A 25352-nucleotide genomic window follows, 5' to 3' on the forward strand; every position below is an offset into this window, starting at 1 on the left:
TGTAGGAGAAGGGCCCCGGGCCTAGAGCAACTGTGGACTAACCAGTTGGGGGGGTAGGGGAAGGGGTGGGACACCTGCTGGTGGGCGGGGTCAAGCCCAGTGCCAGGCGAATGGGCTGCGGGCTCTCGGGCTTTGCAGGGAATCTGGAGTCCTGACTCCCAGCCGGGGACTCCACCTGGCATTCGCGGGGCGGGGAAGGGGGTGGGGGGCGTAGGATGCTCTGAGCACACACAGCCCCAAGACTACCCCTGACACCTTCAGCCAGGCGATGCATGCCCAAGGCCACCCCGCCACGCCCCGCCTACTGTGCCCAGCGCTGCCTTTAGACTCCTCCTTCCTGCTGCTGCTGCTGCTGCTGCCGCTGCAGAGTCTGCAGTCTTGCCTTGACCCCGAACTGCTGCCGGACCCTTGGCAGGCACACAGGCTGCTGACCCACGCCCTGGGCCCCTCGGCCCTTACCCGGCCGGCTCCTGAGCCTGCTGCTCCCGCCCACACTGGGTTGGTGGCTGGAGAACCACCTGGGCACGCGGCGGTTCCTGCGTGCCTCTGCCCTGCTCGCCCTCGCTGCTGGGCTAATAGCCGTGCTGCTGGCAGGCCTCCGGGTGTCCACAGGCCTGTCCCTCTGGCCCTGTCACTGGCCTAGACAGCCAAGGCACGGGGGGGGGGGGGGGGTCCTGCCCCCATGGCTGCTGCCTAGATACCACTGCTCAGCGGGAGCCACCCTTCCTACAGCTCTTCTGAGTCCTCCTTGCTGGCCTGGGCTGTGCAGCCGGGGCCTTCCGGTGGCTGGCGCTCTCTGAGCAGTGGCTGCGGGCAATTCAGGAGGGCGTCTTTGGCAGGGCCCCGGCCAGGTGCTGGTCAGACTCCTTCGTACCCCAGGCGGCTTGGCCAAGCTGCTTATCACCCATCCTGCCATCCCTGGACCTCCTTACATGGTCACCCCTAGCCTCTTGTCCTGCAGTGAAGACTCATCCCAGCTCCCTCCCCGGCCTGGGGTCTGTGCAGCGGACCTGGGTGGGCTCCTCAGAGGTGGGCCTGGCCCAGCTTCCGTCCAGAGACCCGGCTGTGGGCGGCCCTGGATGAGCAGATGCCACAGGAGGGGGATCCAGGCCTCGCTCCTTGAAGAGCCCGCCCCGTGTCCTGAGAACCCCTGCTCTGGCTGCTTAAATCTTCCATCACTTCTCTGGGATGAGGTGGGCGGGCAGGGGTGGGGTCTCCTGGTTGGGGTCTGGAGGTAGCCTTGACCAGTCCCTCCCCGTGCCCCACATCCTACAGGCTGGAGCGCATGGGCTTCCTCACAGAGCAGGCAGTGGTCGCACTAGCAGCCACAGGCCATGTGGAAGGTGCCCTGTCACTGCTGGTGGGGGGAAAGGCGGGCACTGAGGTGCTGGTGACTCAGGGCAGGGGCAGCTTGCCCACCCTGAGGGCTCTGGTCTCCCCAGCACACGCAGGCCTTCAGGTGACAAGAAGCTTGGCCTATGGGTAGGTAGTCCAAGCCCAGCCCTCTCTGCTGAGAGTCACAGGGGTGCAGGAGAAGCCCCCTTCGGCACCTCCCCCTTGGCAGTGTTTAGAATAAAAACCAGTTTACTTTTCAAGCCAGACCTTCTTGGGGGCCAAAAAAATTAATTCTAGATAAGTGAGAAATAAAAATGTATACAACATCAATGTAAAAGAAGAAAATACAGGAAAGAATTGACACTACATATTGGGGCAGAGATTTTTAAATTAGATACAGTTTGAATAACTGGACGGTACAGAAATGATCTAACAAAACACATTAACTAAGTTAAAATATAATACATGTATGTTGCAGATATTTTCTTTCAGTCTAGCAGGTAAATATAAAAAAGTTAAAATATAAAAAGTTTCTATTGATAAGTAAAAAGATAAAGAGGCAAAGAATATGAGCAGGTAGTTCACAGGAAAGGAAATTCAAATAGCTGGAAATATATGAAAAGATATGAAACTTCATTTATAAGCAGAGACATACAAATTAAACAACGATGAAATATCAGTTTTGCTCCCATAAATTTGGAAGACAAAGGGGAGTAAGTAGTAGAAGCATAAGGAGCAGAAGATAATGGAGACTTCTATACATTATTGTTGGTGCTAAAATTGATCGATACAGCCTCTTCTGGAGAAGAATTTCACATTGTTTACCAAGATTTAATTGGCAATTAGATTTAAAATAGTATTTGCCTAGAAAAATATTCCCATGTGTACACAATGCATTATAAACATCATAATGTTGTTTATTACATGACTAAGTAAATGTCCATCAACTACAGTTAAATAAAGTGTTTTATCTAGTCCATGGAATATTACGCAGCAGTGAAAAAGAACGAGGTACATTTATATGTACTGTCATAGATCTCTAAGATATACTGCCATCTGAAAAAAATGATTTTATAAAATAATGCACAATATAATTCCTTTTATGTAAAAACAAGTGAACAAAAATATATAATTCTAAATATAAACATATATACATGTAATGTAGAGAATAAGATCTGGACATATGTACACCAAACTGTATAAAATTATATCTCAAGAAGCCTGTGAGATTGGTGTGGCAAAGCGGCTCTATTTGTAGAATTATTGATCTGATTGACTATTTACAAAAATGTATGAATTGATTAATTGTATGATTAACAATAATAAATAGGTAAAAACTAAAGCAAAAATCCAAGCATACAAGCACACAAGACTATATCTCATGCCTACAAAAAGCTTGATCTAGGTTTTTTTCTTACATTGTGTAATTGCACAATCCTCCTTCCCAGCAAACTTCTTATTCTCCTTTTTAGGATTTATCCTTGGAAATGTCAATGCCAGAGACTAATCCATTAGCTAATTAGGCACATTTCTGAGTATACAACTACCTTAAGGGATAAAAGATGCTGCATCTCAAGTCCAGACCTTGGCTAATATGCAGATCATTAACTCAATTAAATTTTGTGAAGATATATAGAAGAGCCCTTCTTATTGTTTTTAAATAAAGTGCTAAAAATTTCAGCTCTTCAGTGATCTGAATTTATTGGCCCATATTAGCTTTTCACCAAAGTTTTACATTATCTTGAGTTCTCTATATAACATTGCTTATATCACTGGCTAGAATCTAGCCTTTAGCCATAAACAATGGAAAAGAATTGGACTTTTAATTATATGATCAAACAAATAGGCCATAATGGATACCCTGAAAAAATTATTTTTTCTCAACATTTTCTCTGGAAAACAGAAAAGTGATGAAAAAAATCATTCATGGTGAAACTTGGCTGAAGTAAAAGATATTTTTGTGCGGATGTCTATTCTAAAACATCTTGGTGGGTCACCTCCTAATTCCCACTCCTTATTCAACAAGTATTTCTTAACCCTTTATGTGTCAGACACTATACCAAGCCCTGGGGATATAAGCCTTATAGAAGACCCTCTTGCCATGGTGAGTTTACAATCTTGAGAGCATGAGACCGTGAAAACACGAAAATGTTGTGTGAAATGTGCTGTGATGTCCTGGAAATACAGCATCCTAGAAGGGGCTTCGGAGGGAGGGGGGTGGGTAGCAAATCTGTGCTCTAGGGGATCAGGAAAGGCTTCTTTGAGGAAGAGAGATTCAAGACATGCAACCAGATGCTTGAAAGATGAGTAAGACTTTGCAAACCAAGGGATGAGGGGTACAGGAATTACGGCAGGCATGCCCTGTGCCAGGCACTGTGATGGGCACCTGGCGGCCCCACCCTCACAAAGGCTTGCCTCCCATCTCCCCCTTCCCTCCCAGGCTAGACTTCTTCCGCATGTCCTCTCCCCATTGCCTCTGGCCACCATCACTGACTCCTGAGCCAGCTCCACATACACCCCGTCACCCATCCAGTAGAGGGACAGGCCCTGGACTCTCTTCTCCGTCTCCGGCTTCTGCTCTTAGCGACTGGCCCTCCTCCCTCACCCTATCACCCTCCAAATGACTGCAAAATAACTGACAACACTCCAGGTTTAGGTAATTCCCTTTTCAGCCGCAGATTCTTGTGCACCAAACCTGCTCTTGTAAAAGCAAGGGTGTTTATCTTCCTGAGACTCTTCTGAGATGCTAAATCATCTTAATAGCCTCACTTACTGTCCTTGCTTTCATAATGACACAGTCAGGAAAACCCTCCCCCAACAACTTTTTTTCTCCGGTGGTCTAGGAGACACTTTTTAATTTGCAACTGAATTTGTCATAAGTTGCCCTTCTTCAGGGCTACACTTCACTAGGGAAAGTTCCCTAGTTTATTCCAACAACCGCTTGTAGTGAATAGTGTCCATTATACTAAGGAGTTTTCCAGAATCCTTACTTTTATGATAAGCAGAACTCCCAACCACCCTTCCAGCGCTCACCCCCTGCCAATTAAAATAAATACATATGCATAAAATATGCTGAAGGAATAAATAAATACGTGTGCTGGAATTTGGGCATCTGCTTGATAATTATCAGCAACATGACTCAGCGGTTTGGAAGGAGGTTGGGGGAGGGGAGAAAATGTGCCCTTGCCTGAGGCGGAGAAGGAACAGAAGAGCGAGGAAACTTTTATCTCTCCTTCCTCAGAACACTGGGAGTTCTTCTGGCAATTATTTTGGCAATTTTCTTCCTACGTGTTAACTAAAGTTTAAGCTCTCCCACACCGGTGGCTCTACTACATAGCTCATTGTCCCCAAATATCATCAAACATAAAGCCTGACAGACAGTGGACACTTTTTGTTCATGATGATAAGAAAAGTGGAGAGAAAAATCTTAAGTAAAAGAGGTAAAAGTATACGTGGGAGGAGAAAGGCAAGTGCTGATGTGCCAACGTAGGTCTTTCAAAATGTATCAGAATATTTTCTTTTAAAAGAAATCGCGAATACTCAGAAGTATTGCTGGATCGTATGGGAGTCCTATTTTTCATTTTTTTTTTAATCTTTATTTATTTTTGAGACAGAGAGAGACAGCATGAACGGGGGAGGGTCAGAGAGAGGCAGACACAGAATCCGAAAGAGGCTCCAGGCTCCGAGCTGTCAGCACAGAGCCCGATGCGGGGCTCGAACTCACGGACTGCGAGATCCTGACCTGAGCCGAAGTCGGCCGCTCAACCAACTGAGCCACCCAGGCGCCCCCTATTTTTCATTTTTAAAGGGATCCTCGTGCTGGTTTCCACAGCGGCTACACCAAGTTACCAATTGTGAACAATGGTGTAGAGAAGTTCCCTCTTCTCCACCTAACACTTGTCCTTTGTTTTTTCTGACAACAGTATTGCGGGTCAAGACCCGCTACCCCCAAATAGGTACTGATAAGGGAGCGTGGGACAACTGAGGGCAAACAGGCTGGCGCGCGCACACACACACACACACCCCAGGTGGAATATGTGTGATGCTCCTCGGACACTCCTGGCTATGCAAGAAAAAAGGAAAGGGGTTTTAAGTGCTTGCCATGGTGCTGTGGGGAACTAAGGCAAATTAAATTCCCTTACTGCCTACAGCCCACTAAGTCCTTGAAACGGGCAGACTGACCTCTCTCTAGAAGCCCAGCTGCCTGATGATGACACTTTGCTAGGGGCAAAAGAGAATCTTAGCTTAACAATAGCCTGACCTCTCAAGGATCCTGTAAGTCTACTTCCTTTATCTCAACTGCCCCGAGAAATATGCTGGCAATCTTACTCCAAGCTTATGGCCCCCTGATACACATCTGAAGGGTCTCAAGACTGAGGTTTGATTAAATGGTAATAAATGGCATTTCCCTAGCAACAGCTAGCCCCTCAAGGTCCTGGAAACCTTGCTTCCACAATACCTTAGAGACTTACGCTGTCCCTGACCCTCTCCCAACCTGAGGCTATATAATGAGTTACCCCCAGTGCAGCATTTCCTGCCCATGTGTCCTGTCTCTGTGCTTCAATAAAGTCACCTTTTTGCACCAAAGACGTCTTCAAGAATTCTTTCTTGGTCGTCAGCTCCAGACCACCCCACCAGCACCCCAAAACTTCATCAGGTAACTTGGCATACTGAATATTTCAAACTGAAAGAATTTGAGAAATGGTATATGTAAGACCAAATTTCTGACCTTCCCCTGAAGCAGGTCACAAAAGCCTCTGGTGAGAGGTCACCCTCCCTAACCCTAGAGAAAGGAAGCATTTCACAAAGACAAAAGGACACAGAGAGGAATCTGAATGAACAGGCCTTGCTAAATTTCCTTCAGTTTACTATACTTAGCTTGCCTTTGTCCTCTCATATTTTTCTACAACTCTTCATCAAACCTAGCATAGAAACTCAGGTTTAACCATTTCTTTGGGTCTTCATTTCCTTATGAAGCTTTCTGTTTCATGTAAAATGCATATGAAACAAATTTGTACAATTTTCTCTTGTTAATGTGTCTTTTGTCACGGGAGTCCCAGCTGAAAATTTAAAAGGGTAAAGTAAAATGTGATTTTTTCCTTCTACAATAGCCATCCTGACAAATAGGAGGTGATCTTTCATTGTGGTTTTGATTAGTATTTCCCTAATAATTAGTGATGTTGAGCACCTTTTCATATATCTCTTGGCCATTTGTATGTCTTCTTTGGATAAATGTCTATTTTAGTCCTTTGCCCATTTTTAAATTGGAAAATTTACTTTTTTTTCTGTTATTTAGTTATAAGAGTTCCTTATATGTTTTGAAAATCAACTCCTTATCAGATATATGGTTTGCAGACATTTTCTCCCTTTCTGTTGGTTGTTTTTAAATCTGTTGATTGTTTCCTTTGCTGGGCAGAAGGTTTCTAGTTTGATGACGTCTCACTTGTCTATTTTTGTTTTTGTCACCTGTGCTTTTGGTGTCATATCTGTGAAATAATTGTCAAGACCAATGTCATAAAGCTTTCCCCCTATTTTCTTCCAGGATTTTTTATAGTTTAGGATCTTATATTTAATTCTTCAACCCATTTTGACTGGATTTTTGTGTAAGGTGTAAGATGGGGGTCTGATTTCATCCTTTTGCATGCGGTGACCTTCTGGGTATATATCCAAAAGAATAAAAATCAGGATTTTAAAGAGATATCTGCACTCCAAGTTTCATTGTGGCATTATTCACAGTAGCCAAGATATGGAAACCACCCAAATGTTTATTGGCAGATGAACAAAGAAAATGTGGTATATAGATATAATAACATGGTATTTAGCCTTAAATATGAAGGAAATCCTCTCATTTGTGACCACATGGATAGACCTGGAAGAGATTATGCTAAGTTAAGTTAGTCACAAAAAGACAAATGCTACAAGATTCCACTTATAAGAGTGAAAATATATAAAATAGTCAAACTCCTTAGAAGCAGAAAATAGAATGGTGGTTACCTGGGAATGCAGGGAGTTGTTATTCAATGAGGGCAAAGTGATACAAGATGAGTAAGTTCTATGGATCTGTTGTACAACATTGTGCCTGTAGTTAGCAATATGGTGTTGATGAAGTTTTGGGGTGATGGTGGGGTTTGGAGCTGATGGCCAAAAAAATATTTTTGAAGAGGTCTTTGGTGCAAAAAGGTGGTTTTATTGAAGCACAGGGACAGGACACGTGGTCAGAGAGAGCTGCACTGGGGTTGTGATGGGTAACTCATTATATAGCCTCAGGTGAGGAGGGGGTGAGGGACAGGGTAAGTCTCTAAGGAATTTTGGAAGCAAGGTTTCCAGAATCTGGAGGGGCTAGCTGTTGTTAGAAAAATGTCATTTATTATTGCTTAGTAAAACCTCACTTATGAGACCCTTCAGATGTATATGGGGGGCCATAAGCTTGGAGTATGATTGCCAGCATATATCTTGAGGGAGTTGAGGTTAAGGAAGTTTCCAAAGGAATTTTTATATGTTAAAGTAGACTTATAGGATCCTGGGGAGCCAGGATAATGTTAAGCCAAGATTCCCTTTTGCCCTTAGCAATGGGTCATCATTGAGGCAGCTGAGGTCCCAGAGGAAGGTCACTGCCTGTTTCAAGGACTTGTCAATGGGGCTGTGGGCAGTAAGGGTATTTAATTTTTCATTTGCTCTGGTTTCCCACACCACCATGGCAAGCACTTATACCCCCTTACAGCTCGATGAGGGTGATATTAGGGCTCCGGGAAACAGAGTCTACAGGTTTCTGGAGATTAGGCAATGGATAAGATTGCCTTTTTCTTGCAGTTTATTAAGTTATCTGTAAACTGAAGGAGACTCCCGTCCTACATGACTGTGATCTCTATCAGTCAACTATTTGCTTTCTTTCCTTTCCCTTGTTCTTGGGCAACCAGGAGTGTGAGAGGAATATCACACATATCCCACCTGCAGGGGTGGGGGTCCTAGCTTATACTTTGACCTCAGCTTGCGTTATGCTCCCTCATCAGTGTTGTACATTGAAAATTTTAAGAGAGTAGATCTAGTGGTTCTTACCACACACACAAAAAGCAAAGGTACATAAGGAAACTTTCAGAGGTGATGGATATGTTTACTACCTTGACTATCGTGATGGTATCATGGGTGTACGTATTTGTCCAAACTCATCAAATTGTATACCTTAGATATGTGCAGTTTTTTTATATCAATTACATCTCAATGCAACTATGAAAAGTTAGTTAATATTTTTCATCTGTAATTTAATAGGGGGAAAAAGTAAGGAACTATTAACCTAAACCTTGACGTAGGCAAAGGCACTGTAAGATGGGACTCTAAGCTGGGAACATAAATTTCTTGCAAAAGAAAATTATACCTTTGAGGGGGTGACATTGAAGTCGCATTAAATGGTTTATGTTCTTTGATCTAGGAATTCCATTTCTATGGTTTATCCTAAGGAAACATTTGGTTAGTATTAGTATGTGGTTAGTGTTAATATAAATAATACTGAGATAGTCGGTATGATGCAGACCTATTTACTGGTCTTAAAATATTTATTTCAGTGTTATTTATAATAGGCAATATTAGAAAAGAGCCAAATGTTCAACTCAATGCGAATGTTTGAATAAACCAGAGGACATCTACTTGATTAGAAATTGTGTAGCAGCGTAGGGTTCACAGACCCCTGGTGGATGAATTCCACAGCTGCACCTTCTAGTTTACAACTTGTAGGGAGGTTGCTCTCTTGCTTATGTTTTTTTTTTATCTGGAAAATGGTTATAAAATCTCTTGCCTAATAAGGTCGTTGTGGTATCTAGCTAAGACTAGATCATCATGCTTGGAATATGGCGGACACTTCATAAATGAGAGCTACCATTAGAGAGCCATTAAATATTCATAAAGTCTGAATAAAAGCAAGGAAGAAGTGTTTATGCTATCTTAAAAGTCAAAGAATGTAGGCTTTCACATTAAAAAAATAACGATGGTAAATATAAAAGATAAGGCTGAAGGATATACAAAAAATATTAAGTGAAAATATATGATTAATAGAACTATAGTGAACTCCTTGTGTTTGTCTTCTGCCTTTTCTAAAATTGCTTTAAATAAGTATACACAATTTTTTAAAGAAAAGCCTCTTCGTTTATTGAAAATAATCCATCGCTACTTGTTCTCATCCTTTTGGTGGGTGACCTTTCTGGGAATCCACTAAATTAGTGCTACTCGTAGAAGTAAAGCATGAAGTGTAGGGATCTGTTCTGGGTGGTAATAAAAAGAGCACTGAGACTTGAGAGATTTAGGTCTCTTCCTGCTCCGTGACCTTGGAAAAGTCACTCAACTTCTCTGACCTGTTATTTCTTCCAGGAAATGGGAATAACAATACTTGTCTGATACACATCTCCTAAACTAACAAGAATACCATGCACATAAAGACTTCGAAAAATGTTAAGTGCTTTACAAATGTACATGACTTTGTGTTTCAGGTGTTTATCTTTTCAAAGATTGAACTCTGCTCTTTATCCCCTTTTTTTTTTTTGCTGATGAAGTCAACTGAGTCGGAAACCAAGTTTCATCATGTACCACGTCCACTTTCATTCTTATTCTTTTCTTATCTCTATCTCTTACAAAGAAAATCAATACACAGATCTTACTTAGTATTTGTTTTCTATTTTTTTTTCTTCTTTCTAAGTGAATTTCAACCAGAAACATCTGCTGTCATATTAGGAGTAGAGACTAAGCTTGATGTGACTTTCTCAATTTAGATATTTAGGATGATCAACTTTTGCTTTTTGAATCATTTGCTGTTAACTGATCTTACAAAACCAAACAGGAAAGAAGAATGTAAAATACCGTGGCCAAAGGAAGTCATTACCCATTAAGTCACAAGTGTCCAGGTAGAAAATTGCATTTATGTCATGAGTAAAGCAGTAAAGAACACACTTGATGACTGGACAATCATTTCTAGATGTTAGTCTATACTTCCATGCCAAAAGCTACCAAATAAGTAATCCTGAAGTGCTCGTTATCTCTAAAACCAGACACATAGCTTTGTTCATCAAGAAAACATTTGTCTTTGTTTTTTTAAAAGAAATTCTAATTGCCACCTCAAAGACACCATATTTGGGTGGACTTAGAGTATTACATTTTCATTTTCCTTTGCCTGGTACATCTGCCTCTCCTTAATCTCTGTGTCTACATTAATCTTCACTCTTTGCCCAAAAAAATCCTCTGATGTCAGTTTCTCCTAACTGACGTCGTATCTGAATATCTTTCTTCTTGAATCCTCAAACAGAACAGATAGCCTGACCTTTTCTGTATTTAATTAACAAGGGTAACTTTTAAAACAGGAAAAATTCACCATATTCAAAAAGTAGTTCCTTATTGCATCTGTGTGAATAAAATACATATATGTCTATATTGCACGTATATCTATATAAGTGACATTTATATTTCTTTAAACCATCACTTAGAAAAAAGTAGTTATTTCATATTTAAGTCCTTATGAAGTCTCTTATGTTAAGATCTGTCCTTCTCCCAATTATTTTATTTTGAATAGCAAAGAATTGCTTGGAGAACATAATGGATTTTGACTTTGGCTGCACATTTGGATTGCCTGAAGAACTTTTAAAAATTTCAACATGCAAGCTGCATCCCAGACCATTACATCAGAACCTCTGGAAGTAGATCCAGGCATCTGTGTTTTTCAAATGTTCTCCAGGTGATTCCAATGTACAGCTAGGTCTGAGGATCACTGATAACTGAAAATAACCTTAGTACTGGGGTTTGATGTTTATAAAATTTATCTGCAGAAGCAGGGATTCAACACAGACTTAATGAGTATTCTTCAGAGGAAAGTCTTCACCATTGCAAATAATGTCTATTATAAAAATATATTTCTAACATCATTAAAAAAAGATACATCGTCCTAAGTTGTGGGATTCCCAAATATACATCTATAGGATAAATGAAAAGCGTGCTCTTCTGTTAGTGGGTTCTAGTGGCATAGGACAAAATTTCCAGTGACAGAATTATGCACAGAATCAAACAGTGCTATAGTTGAAACAACTTAGTCAGCAGTGAATATGATATGCAAGAAAACTTTACTAGATGATTCAAAAAGGGACTCTAGTGATGATTAAGACATTGACGTCAAAGTTGCATGTGAAAAGTTTGAATCAAATTATTCCATGAAATTTGAGAGTAGAAAAAGTCATATTTCTGGATCACTATATTAGGTAACATGAATTTAAATACCTATTGTAAGTAAAGTAAGAAATGAAATATTGATTATTCCAACCACATCTCTAAGCACGAACAGATTAAAATTCACCAAAAAAAATTATCAGTGGGAAAATGGAAGGACTACTTTATATTCGGGGTCTACTTATTTTGTTGTACTTATGCTATTTTTTTTTCACTTGCTGACATTAATCTTAGAGGACAGAGACTCTCTTATCGATTTGTTCTTAAATATACACAAATATATGCATAGGTTTTGTGGGAACAAAGGCATACTCAATTTAGGTAGCCCTTTTTGCAGAGAAAAATGCAGAGTGACCATGGGACATTGCTAGGACTCCTCCCAAGGCCATGCAGGTGATGGGCCCTGAGACTTAAGCCTCATGAGCTTCATGGGAAATTCATGTCTGTATCCACCCTAGTGCCTAGCACCAGTGGCTGGCTTAACCAGGCATTGCACAGATATTTCTTTCTTTTTCTTTTTTAATTTTTTAACGTTTATTTATGAGAGAGAGAGAGAGAGAGAGAGGAGAAAGAGAGAGAGGGAGACACAGAATCTGAAGCAGGCTCCAGGCTCTGAGCTGTCAGCACAAAGCCCAACAAGGGGCTCAAACTCATGAACCCTGAGATCATGACCTGAGCTGAAGTCGGACATTTAACCAACTAAGCCACCCAGGAGCCCCTGCACAGATACTTTCTTAAGTTGCATTGCTTTTCTTAGTCAAATCATCCAAAGATGATTTAGAGCATCCCTTGTTGGTCGCTATTTTCTAAGAAAGCAGAGGCAATTTCTTATTCTGGAGTAGAGTGGTCAGTTAGCACAATGCTGGCAGAACATTAAATGGCAAAGATGGATGTAATTTCACTAGTGAAAACTGAGCAAGAACAAATGAAGAGTCCACATCTGAGGGAAGGATGTGGCAAATCATGTTTGGGCATTGGAGCTCTTGGAATGGAGGTGAGGAGGCATGAAGCATCTGGCAATATAAAAAGAATGTGGTCCAGTAAAGGGATTTCCTGTCTGGAGATTCCTATCTCTTGTAGAGTCAAAAGACTCATTAGAAACAGTTTTAGGACTGATAGTTTAAACTACTGAATTCTGTGTGTACTCTTTTCAGGCAAGGTTATCATCTCATTCATCTCAGTGTCCCTAGCGCGTGTCTCATGCTGCTTGGCCAGCACTAAAATGTTTATTGAGTCTGCAGCAGAAACATGAATGTAGTCAGGGAAGATGGTATCATTATGAATAATCAGGTTCTGCATTTTCACATGACACATAATATTAATAGCTGGGCGTTCCTTATTCTCTCTTCAATCTGGAAACCCACTGAGGGTGTGGTGGAGGGGAAATAGCCCCTGAGAATGGGCTGCCCAGATTGGAGTCTAGTCAGACCCCAAACTCAGGAATACTGGGTCTGGCTACATTTTCTGGGCAGAAGAATTTGCTGAAACTTCACAAAAGTTCTTTCATTTCACTATTTGTCACTTGGGGCCTTTTGGTCTTTGGGTAGAACTTTAAATTTCTAACTCAATAAACTGGAGGTGTAAAAAAAAGAAAACCTACCAGTCTTCCATACACATTAGAAGGTCACCTAAAGTTAACACCTGAAACCACTTAAAGGTGACTAAGATTCTCATTGAAGATGAAGGCAACTGGGGTGATGAGCTGGTGAGGACTCATGCAGCCCCCAGAGAAGGAAGAGGGGCAGATAAGAAGCAGCAGCACTAGAAGAAAGAAAGATCAAAACATACTAGCTACATGATGAGCAACAGGAAACACTAATGATATACAGATCCGAGGAGCCCTCTTGACATTTCACAGCAGTCCTAAAGCCAATAGACAACATCCTCTTGGGAATAATCCTTTCGAGAACATCAGCATGAAAAGAACACAAATATTCTCCATGCTGGGGAAAGAGAGGGGTTTTAGGGAGAAATGGGATATATAACTTAAATCCCAGTATGAACTCTGGTCCATGCACATAAAGCATAGCAGCTCAAAGGGAGGGGACTGAGAGGTGGGCTCTATTTCTGTCCCATGTGATAGGAAGGCTTAGGATGATATCTATCTACCTCACTTTTGAGAAAGGATGGTTTTACGGGGAGGACACTTCTATGGTCTTCTTCTTGGAGCTGAAGCAAAAATAAAGTCAAACACTAGAGATGTCACATATATACAACTCATCAGGAAGAGAACCCTTGATAAATTCTATAGGCTTGCTCTCGTAAAACTGTAACGACAGTGACAGCTGCTTCAAAATCCTTAGTGACATTTCCTGGAACACAGACTGCACTCTGAGTTGAAATTTCATTTGACACATTTTAGGCCTGGTGGTTTTAAATGAGGGAGAAAAAAAACATGTTGTTAAATATTACTGCAAAATTTCACTTTGCTTAATGGCCAATAAAATAACACAGTGTGTTCAGGTGGCTCAAACTTCCGGTTTGACCATCTGGCCTGATGAATATACCCAACATCTTTCATCTTTTGTTGGCTTTCTCTCTACTGTCTACTGATGAGTATCTGGCTGTCAGCATAATTAGCTCCTGCCTGAAATCTGCTTAAAGGAAATGTCCTGATACATATCCAATAATACCCTGGGAGTAAAACAAAAACAAAAACAAGAAACATCATAATAGAAGGGACTTCAGGCAGTCAAGAGTGTTGGCCTTATAACTTGAAAAACCACTTCAGAAATATTAGTATTTCTTATTCAAACAAAATGCTCAAAAGAGACAGCCACTCATTTCTTCTACAGCATTGTGGATTTAGCGCTAAGGAAAGAACACTGACATCTTGAGTAAGAGGGCCCTGAATTATCAAAGAAGGAAAATGCTATTGAAAATCTAGAAGAAGCTACAAAAATAGTAAATCTGGCCACTTAGACTGATGGAATAGAATTTCCAGAGAAGATTGACAATTGAAAAAATCATGAGTCACCATATGGAACACTTATAGACTGTCTTGCCTCAGAAGATGGGGTACACATATAGAAACAGTCATTTTGAGGTTTCAAGCCAAAAATGTTTCTCAATTTTCCTTTTTTCTTCTCATAAGAACATTTTGATCATCTCTTCTTATGGTTTTTTAGAGTTTATATGCAAACAATTTGAAGAAGTAGATAGCAAATGCATAACAATTTTTATTGGAACTCTTCTAGACATAGTTTTCCTTAAAATACACACACACACACACACACACACACACACACACACACACACACAGAAAACTCAATGACATATATAATGCAACTCTTTTCAGGATAGGAAATAGGCATGGAAGAATGCAATTCCTGAGATAAAGGAAAACTTACAAAATGAGCCCCAAGATCACCCAGCTGTCTCCTGGGTACAATTTTCTGACCTCAACACAATGAACAGAGTGCAGCTGTTTCACGAAGGGGGAAAAAAAAGCTTAGAATTCAAGGCAGCTAAAAAAGCTATATTCTGCAAAGAAAGAGGAGCTGCATCCTGCAGGGGTGGTGGTGGTGAAAGTTGGCATGGAGGTTCCTTGTGCATCCTTGGTTGAGGTCCAGGCTGCCCATGTGGAGGGCAGCATTACATGGAGGCATAAGAGAAAGTGGCTGTTAATGGCATTGGGAAGGAAACAAAGATTCTAGACCTCAACAGTGCTAGAAAACATTGGAGGTCCAGCCCAGGTAGAATGGATAAACTTCATTAACACTCCAACATCTGGTTAAGACACCAGGAAGACTTTACCTTAAAATTAATGGTCATACTTTAGAATAAGGCTCCTCCCAGATCTGCCTCAACAGAATTTAAAATGAAAGACTGAGGGGCACCTGGGTGGCTCAGTTGGTTGAGCGTCCGACTTCAGCTCAGGTCATGATCTCACAGCTCGTGAGTTCGAGCCCCGCTTCAGACTCTGTGCTGACAGCTCCGAGCCTGGAGCCTGCTTTGGATTCTGTGTCTCCCTCTCTCTCTGCCCTTCTTCCGCTCATGCTCTCTGTCTCAAAAATAAGTAAACAGTAAAAAAATAAAAAATAAAATAAAGGACTGAAACAAAATTAGCAGCACATTAGGAACTTTTGGAATAATATCGAGACCTTATCAAACATGTAAGTAGAGTCTGAGAAGGATGAGAGCGAGAAAGCAGTACAAAAACCTTGAAAATTAGTAGCCAAATATTTTCTATATTTGTTGAGAAACACTGATTTACAGATCCAAGATGTTCGGTGAATCCACAGCAGAAAAAAACACAAAGAAAGCTACACTTAGACATATTAAACCTAAACAGAAGAAATTAAAAAAAATAAAGAAATAAAACATCTTGAAAGCAGAGAAAACATTATGGATACAGGGAAGCTATGAGGATGATGGTGGACTTCATCAGAAACAATGAAAGCCGGAAGATAATGGAATTGCATATTTTTAAATGCTGATAAAGAAAAATCTGATATCTCATATTCTATATACACAGAACATATCCTTCATTAACAAAGATGAAATATAGATATATGACAAAAATAGCACAAAGAATGTGGGAGTGTGTAAATATATATTATTTTGAAGTACCAAATGGGAATTGAGAAGAAAATGAGAACTAGCAGGTGTGAATTGTGAAGATATTGTGAATTATAATATCAATTTGTAAATAAATATCAATACATTAATTTTGCATACTTTTAACCCCAAAGTAATGAATACAAATAGTAAGTTATAGCTAAAGATACAGAAAGATTACTAAATGGCTCACTAAAAATAGTTGATTCCTTGGGAGGGGTGGGGGTATGGGAAAGGAGAAAAGAAGAAAAACAAACACATTGGACAAATAGAATAGAAAACAAATAGCATGATAGTAGACTTTAATAGAGCTATATCAATAATTACATTAAATGTAAGTAAACTAAAGATTGAAAATAAAATGCAGATACTGGCAGGTTAGATCAAGAAGCAGGCCCCAATTATATGCCCTTCACTGGAAACATATTTGAAATATAAATCCACAGATGATTTGAAAGATAAGAAATGGAAAAAAGATATATCTGGCTAAAGGCAAGCATAAGAAAGTAGTTATGGCTATATTACTATTTGAGGAAGCAGTTGTCAAGATAATAAGTTTTACAAAAGAATGCATAAAGATGGACGTTTCATAATGATTAAAGTTACAATTCACCAAGAAGAAAAAATATTTTTAAAACATTAATTTACCCAATAAGAGAGCAACAACAGTCATGAAATCAGAAATCAAAAAAAGAATAACAAATCTGCCATCACAGCTGAAGATTTTAACGTAATCTCTTAGGAGTGTTACTATAGTTGATATAATAAATAGGTGAAAAAAATTGGTAAGGGTATAAAAAAATTTTAAAAATGCTGTGAAACTTGACCCAGTTGAGAAATTTGTAGAACATAATACCCAAAAATCACAGAAAATATGTTCTTTACAAAAGTACATGGAGTATTAATAAAAACCATATACTTGGCCATACGATAAGCCTCAGTGATTTTTAAAAGACAAAAATCTTATAAAATATGTTCTATACCCAAACATAGTTAAATTAGTAATTTATAAGAATATAATACCTCAAAGAGTTTCTAAATATTTATAAATTTAATGACCTACTTCTAAATAACTGATATGTTTAAGAAGAAATCTTAAGGGGAATTAGAAAATATTTTTAATTGAATAGTAATGAAAATACAACATATCAAAAGTTCAAAAGTAACCTGATTAAGGGCATCTATGAAAACTTTATAGCTAATACCATCCAAAAATGGTGATATATTGAATATTTTTTCACTAAGCTTAAAAGCAAGGCAAATATGTTCACTCTTATCATTTCTATTCACCATTGTATTGGAGATCCTAGCCAGTTCAATAGGCAATAAAGAAGTATACATATTACAAAAGAAGAAATATAACTGCTTTTATTTATAGTATAAATATCTAGGTAGGAAATGCTAAATAGTCTTTAGAAATAGCTATGTGAATGAATGAACAAATATAATGATGTCATAGAACACAAGGTCATAATACAAAAATGGACTATTCTCTACATATTAACAACAAACAATTAAAAGTTTCTTAAATTATATTTACAATACCATAAAAATATCCAAACATGTGCAAAAACCCTACACCAAAAATTGTAGAACATTGCTGAGTGAAATTAAAGAATTTTTGAATAAATGGGGAAATATATCATGTTCATGGATTGGATGATATAATATTGTCAATATTGTTAATTTATAGATTCAATAAAATTACAATAATAATTTTACCAGGCTTTTAAAAAATTTTACAAGCTGATTCTCAAATTTATATGGCAATGCAAAAGATCTAAAATAGCCAAATGGTTTGGAGAAAGAAAAATGAGTTGGAATGCCTACATTATATGATTTCAAGAGTTACTACAAATCTACAGTAATGAAAGCAGTGTGGTATTAAGTAAATACACACATTTAGATCAGTGGAACAGAACAGATATTCTAGAAATAGATTCACACATATGGTCACATAGTTGATTTTCAGCAAAGTCATTAACAAATTTCTATACAGAAAGAAAATTATTTATTCCTGTGAGAAAAACACAAACCTCAGCCACTCTCTCACATCATATAAAAAGATCAATTCAGAATGGAACACAGACTTAAAAGGAAAAGCTGAACCATAAAATACTTGAAGTTCAAAAATACCATAGAACAGGCTCTTAACTACAGAGAAAAAACTGAGGGTTGCTAGATGCGATGTGGGTTGGGGGATGGGCTAAATAGGGGATGGGGATTAAGGAGGGCGCTTGTGATGAGCACTGGCTATTGTATGTAAGTGTTGAATCACTAAATTGTATGCCTGAAACTAATATCACATTGTACATTAACTAACTGGAATTTAAATAAAAAGTTGGAAGAAAAAAAGGTCTCATGATGAACTAAGGAAGCCAGGTGTAAGACAGTACATATTGTATGATTTCATTTATAAAAAGAGAATAACAGGCCCAAAACAGGCAAAGCACTCAGAAATAGATTTCAGAATAGGAGTTTCCTATGGGGTAGGCATCGTCAGGAAAGGGACACTAAAGACTTTGAGGTGGAAATGGGAAGTGTTTTATATCCTGCTTTTGCTAATGGTTGTGTTCATTTCTATATTTTTCAAAGCTCATTGATTTGTGCATTTCATATGTGGGCTTTTTGTTGTTTGTAAATTACATGTTAGTATCGTTGGTTTTAAATAGCTAATTTAGAATGTTTCCTGTGGAAGAATATAAACGAACCTTACTTCTATAAATCTCTTTGGCTCTTCTAAATCCATCCCATATTGACCCCAGAATTCATGGAGACCATTGAGCTTAATCTTTGTGTTCAGTGTAGTTTTCCAACACACTCCCAATGACTGTAATACAAGATACAGATAGAAAGACAGATGATAGATAGATAGATAGATAGATAGATAGATAGATATTTGTTAGAAAAAATGGAACACTGTCAAAAAACCAAAGACATTGGGTTTATTTGCCATAAATTATTGATCATCATTTACATGGGCCTAAAATCTGTGAAATACAAAATAGTACTTTTATTAGCTGTGTTTCATGTCTCCTCTTTGGTGGAAAGAGAAGAGAGAATCACATTTTGGAAATTCCAACAAACATGTCATCATAGCATATAGTTACACTGTGATAATAATATAGCCCAAAGCAACGTGAAAGGTGGCCATTCTAAGCTGGTTTTCTATCAACAAGAAACTGGAGATAAATCCATTCTAGTTGGTGAAGTAATATGTAACAATGGGAGGCAGGTTGAGATTGGCTGGAGGGAATTATTGCCAATATTATCCTCTTTCTTCATTGACTTTAACTTTACCATTCACATGTTGTTTACAAATGAATAAAATTAATCTGGACATGGGATAATGGTGGCTGGAATTGTATTATGGTTAGTGGCTGGACTGTTTGCACTTGAATGTCAATTCAATTCCCACCAAGGCTTAGTGAGAAGTGGATTTAGTGACAGATCCATCATCTTGGGAACAGACAATGGCAAATGACATTAACAAATAACCAATACAAGGTTCAGCAGTTTAAAAGGTTTCCGTTAGAGAAAATAGAAGGAAAAGGGTGGGTTGTTTTTTATTTACTTGGGCTGTGTCCAGGTGTCCAAGTACAGGGCAGTACAGAGTTCCACAATCATAGAGGACTGTTGATGAGTGAATTTCAAAAACCAAGTATTCAGGTTGGCTTCAGCAAGGGGGAAGATCAAATGTTTATCTTGCAGATGATTTGCCTCATCTCAAACGCTGAAGCCTGAAAAGCAGGCCGGGATTGCTTTGGGAGAGCGTTTCGCAGCTGACATTTTTCTGGCAATCAGAATTGCAGTTCATTTGACCATTTGGACTAGAGCTCAGCATGGACAGAGATGAATGAAAAGCGAAACTTTCAGAGTCTTGTATTAAATAATTCTTTCAAGGGCACATGTTTGTCCCTTAGTGGGGTATAAATATTTCCAGAACTGTTTCTTGCTTCATTTGGGGTGGGGGGTGATAAAGGGTAGGTGCGTAGGCATTAGCAATTGGGTGGAGATATGCTCTATGTTTTACCCTGGAGCTTATTTCTCTGCATTATTTCTTGGACTAGATCCCTATGAATATACTATTATATGTTTTGAGAGAACGAATATCTTGATGAATAAATGTGAGAAATGCAACATATGTTTTCCCCTTTTGGTATGTCATAAATGAAGTCAGCATATAAGAGTCTCTTTAAGAAGCCCTGCAGTAAGGAAATCTGTTTCCTTAACACTTGTTATCATTCTTGAAGGTCCCAATATCTGTGCTAATTTTTGAACAATATCTAGACTCTTTATTTCTTTAACCTTCTCATCTCTAGTGATCTTTTTTTTTTCCCCTGCTCCACCACATTTTCTTATGTTCAAACCCTTGGACTCCCTATTTTAAGCATATCATTCTCTGACCACCACCTCCTAACTGTCCAGCTCACCTACTTCACAATATCCACTCCAAAAATTATAAATGAAACTATGCCATTAGTGCGTTAGTGTAGACCTGTGTTGTCAGGGTCCCAACCCAGCATTTAACAGCTGTAGGGATGTTCACAAGTCCCTTAAGCTTTCTGTTCTTTAGTTTACTCACCTTTAAGAGGTAAACAATAACAATACACCTCAGGGTTGTCATAATGATTCAGGAAATACATATAAAATGCTTCAAACAGTGCCCAAAAACATGGCATTTGCTCAATAAATATGAAGGCTGTCCAATCCTTCGAGTTAAACTCTCTCTCTCCATTACTTCCCTTCTACATGTTCTTACTTTCCTCCTTAGCTAGTGTAAATTCCATCCATCCTTATAATTAGTCCCTTCTGAACGTGTTAAGTCCCTCATTTGATTATTCTCAATATATATGCACATATGTTGCAAAGCCCCAACCTGGTTACAACCAACTACCATCCCCATGCCTTCACCTGGACAACTGCTGGAGGAAACCAGCGAGAGCTCTGATGCTTCTCAATTGCAATTAATAACTGAACATCTCTAATGAGTTCTTAACACCACTTGGCAATCTAACTATACTTTTCCCTTCCCCAATTATCAATTTCTTGTAGTCTCCTTTCTTCTCCCACCTTTGTTGCCACCATGGACTACTTCTTAGCTGACAAGTTCATTTCATGGGTCACTGAGAAAGTACAATAAACCTAAGGGAAAGGTATTTTCCTTTCCAGTGCCAAGTCCACTGGCCCACTTGCCAACTTTTTTCTCTTCTCAAAATTCAGAGGCCAATGTTTGCACTTATAATTGATAGAGTCCCCTCTGGTCTCCTTAGATACTTGGAACCATGATTGCTCCATGTCTTTCCTGTATCATCTATTTCTCCCTCTCTCTTGGATCCTTGTCATCAAATCTAGTGTTTCTTCTTTAAAGAAAATTTAAGAACTTTCCTTAAGACCCAGATGGCTTCCCTGGTGAATTCTACTAAATATTAAAGGAAGAAATTATACCAATTCTCTACAATTTCTTTCAGAAGAGAAGCAGAGGGAATACTTCCTAACTAATTCTAGGAGGTCAGTATTGCCCTAATATCAAAACTGGAAAGAGATATTACAAGAACAAAAACTATAGACCAATATATCTCATGATCATAGATGCAAAATTCTCAACAAAATATTACCCAAACAAATCCAACAATGTATAAAAAGAGTTCTACATCATCCAAGTGGGGTTTCTTCCAGCTATGCAAGGCTGGTACAACATTTAAAAATTAATTAATAGAATTCATCACATCAGCAGGCTCAAAAAGAAGAATCAACAATCATATCAATAGATGCAGAAAAAGCATCTGACCAAATATAACACTTATGTAGGATAAAAACTCTCCGTAAACTGGAAGTAGAGGAGAACTTCTTCTACTTGATAAAAAGTATCTACAAAAAACCTATAGCTAACATCATTCTTAATGGTGAGAAACTTGAAGCTTTCCCACTAATATCTGGCAGGAGGCAAGTTTGTCTCCTCTCACCAGTTCTTTTTAATATCATACAGGAAGTCCTCATTAATGCAATTAGACAAGAAAAGAAAATGTACACAGATTTGACAAGAAGAAATAAAAGTGTCTTTTTTTTTTTTTTTTTTTTTTTTTTTTGCAGATGACACGATGGTCTATGTAGAAAATCTGAAAGAACAGACAAGAAAACTCTTGCAACTAATACAAAATTATAGTAAGATTGCAGGATATAAGGTTAATATACAAAAGTATACCTATATACCAGCAATGAATAAGTGGAATTTAAAATTAAAAACACAATACCATTTACATTGGCACCAAAATAATGGAATAGTTAGGTATAGAGATTAAAAAAAAAGATGTACAAGGTCTATATATTTGGAAAACTACAAAGTTCTGAAAAAACTAACTAAATAAATGAATAGATATTCCATGTTCATGGACAGGAAGACTCAATAGTATTAAGAGTTCAGTTCTTCCCAATTTAATCAATAGATTCTTTGCAATCCAAATCAGAGTCCCAGCAGGCTGTTTTGTGGATATTGATAAACTGATTGTAAAGTTTGTATGCAGAGACAAAAGACTGAGGATAGTCAACACAATACTGAATATGAACAAAGTTGGAGGTTTGACACTCCTGGACTCTAAGACTTACTAACTATAAAGCTATAGTAATCAAGACAATATGATATTAGTGGAAGAATAGACAAATAGATTAGTGGAACACAATAGAGAGCCAAGAAATAGGCCCATATATAGTGACAAAGGACCAAAGGCAAGACAATGGAGCTAAGAGTCTTTTTAACAAATAGTACTGGAACAACTGGACATCCACATGTAAAATCATAAATCTGGACACAGACCCTACACCTACCACAAAAATTAACTCAGTGTAGATCACAGAACTAAATGCAAAATGCGGAACTATAAACTCAGAAAATAACATAAGGGAAAACTTAGGTGATCTTGGCTATGGCAATAATTTTTTAGACACAACACCAAAGACATGCTCCATTAAACAAACAGACAAACAAACACACATACAAACAAGATAGATTTCGTTAAAACTTAAAACTTTTGCTCTTCAAAAGTCAGTATCAACAGAATTAGCAGACAAGACATAGACTGGGAGCAGATATTTGGGAAAAGACATATCAGATATAGGATGTTTATACAAAGTATACAAAGAAGTCTTAAAACTCAACAGCAAGAAAGCAAACAGCCTGATTAAAAAATGGGCAAAAGAGCTTAACAGAAACCCCAGCAGGGAAGATATAGAAATGGAAAATAAACATATGAAAAGATGTCCACATTACGTGCCATCAGGGAAATGAAAATTAAAACGATAGTTAGATACCACTACAAACCTATTAGAATGGACAAAATCCAAACACTGACATCACCAAATGTGGATGAGGATGTGAAACAGCAGGAAACCTCATTCACTGATGGTAGAAATGCACAATGGTACAGCTACTTTGAAAGACAGTTTTGTGGTTTCTGACAAAACTACACATACTTTTACCAGATGATCCAGCAAGTGCACTACTTTGTATATATCCGAAGGAGTTGGAAATGCATGTCCACACAAAAACTTGCACAAGGATGTAGCTTTATTTATAATTGACAAAAAGTAAAAGCAATCAAGCTGTCCTTCAGAAGGTGAAGAGATAAACTGGTACATCCACATAATAAAATATTTTTCCATGCTAAGAAGAAATGAGCTATCAAACCATGAAAAGACATGGGGGAGTTTTTAGTGCATATTGCTGAGTGAAAAAAAAAAAAACAACAACCTGAAAAGGAGATAGACAATGTGATTCCAACTCTAAGACATCCCGGAAAAGCAAAACTATGCAGAGTGTAAAGTGATCAGTGGTTGCCACAGGTTGGGTTGGGGGGGTAAAGGGATGAATAGGCAGAACACAGATTTTTTGGGCGGTGCAAATACTCTGTGTGATGCTATAATGATGGACACGTGTCATTATATACTTGCCCAAACCTACAGAGTGCACAACACCAAAAGTGATCCCTAAGGTAAACTATGGACTTTGGGTAGTTATATTGTGTCAATCAACATTGGCGTTGTGTCAATGCTCATCAGTTGTAACAAATGTTACAGTTCTGTGAGGGATGTCCATAATGGGGGAGTTATACACTTGTGGGGGCAGGGAATATATGGGAAATCTCTGTACTTTCCTTTCAATTTTCTTGTGAACCTAAAAACTGCTCTTTAAAAAAAGTGTTTACAAAACCCCCCAAGTTTCTCTCGGCCTACATTTTTCTCTAGCTACTGTCCTATTCCTCTGTTCTCTTTCACAGTACAACTCTTTTTTTAAGCATTTATTAGGATAAATATAAAGTATGCCTAAAAGTAGGATTTTATAATGAACCCCCATGTACTCGCTATACAAAGTTAAAAATTATACACTTTGGTCATACTTCCTTCATTATTACTCTTTTCATTTTTTGCTTTAGCACTTTAAAGCAAATATCAAACTTTATGACATTCAATTTCTACATATTTCAGTATGTTCCTTAAAAATAAGCGCATTTTAGGGATGCCTGGTTAGCTCAGTTGGTTAAGCATCTAACTGCGGCTCAGGTCGTGATCTCACGGTTCTGGCTTAGAGCCCCACATCAGGTACTGTACTGACAGCCCAGAGCCCGGAGCCTGCTTCAGATTCTGTGCCTCCCTCTCTCTCTGCCCCTCCCCCGCTCACGTTCTGTCTCTCTCAAAAATAAACATAACAAATTTTTTAAAAAAGTGCATTTTATTACATAACCATGATAATGTTACCACACATAACCCACTTAACAAAAATTTCTTAATATCATCTAATATCTAGTTTTAGATTCATATTACACTCAATTATACCCCAAATGTCTTTTCATGTTGGTTTAGTTGAGTAACAATCCAAACAAGGTTTTTACATTGCATCTGATTTTATCTCTTACATAGTTTAGTCTTACATGGAGTTCAGTCTGGAACATATGGTTTTTTTCTATGCCATGGACTTGTTAAAGATCAGGTTAGCTGTCCTGGAAAATGCCCCACAGAGCGTAATTTCCAGGAAAACTCTACTCCCTCATCTGCTCATCTGCCTTGAACCTTTGGGTTTCCTACTTTTGTATCCCATGAAGACAACTCCACGATGTCCATATTAACACAACCAATATGTGTGTCTCTTTCTTCACTTGATCTCTCAACATTGCCCAGCAGCTGACCACTCTCTGCTTCCCGAAAACCTCTCTTCTCTCGGTTTCTGAGATCCACACTCTCCTACATTTCTTCCCATCTCAAGAATA

At 38.7% G+C, this 25352-nt stretch overlaps 1 pseudogene; it reads left to right on the forward strand.

The window, feature by feature from the left end:
• Nucleotides 1-268: 268 nt before the first annotated feature.
• LOC106984749 (rhomboid domain-containing protein 3-like) overlaps nt 269-25352 on the forward strand; it is a 30598-nt pseudogene continuing 5514 nt past the window's right edge.

This window comes from Acinonyx jubatus, chromosome D2 (genome assembly GCF_027475565.1).
Source record: "Acinonyx jubatus isolate Ajub_Pintada_27869175 chromosome D2, VMU_Ajub_asm_v1.0, whole genome shotgun sequence".
NCBI classification, from domain to species: domain Eukaryota; kingdom Metazoa; phylum Chordata; class Mammalia; order Carnivora; family Felidae; genus Acinonyx; species Acinonyx jubatus.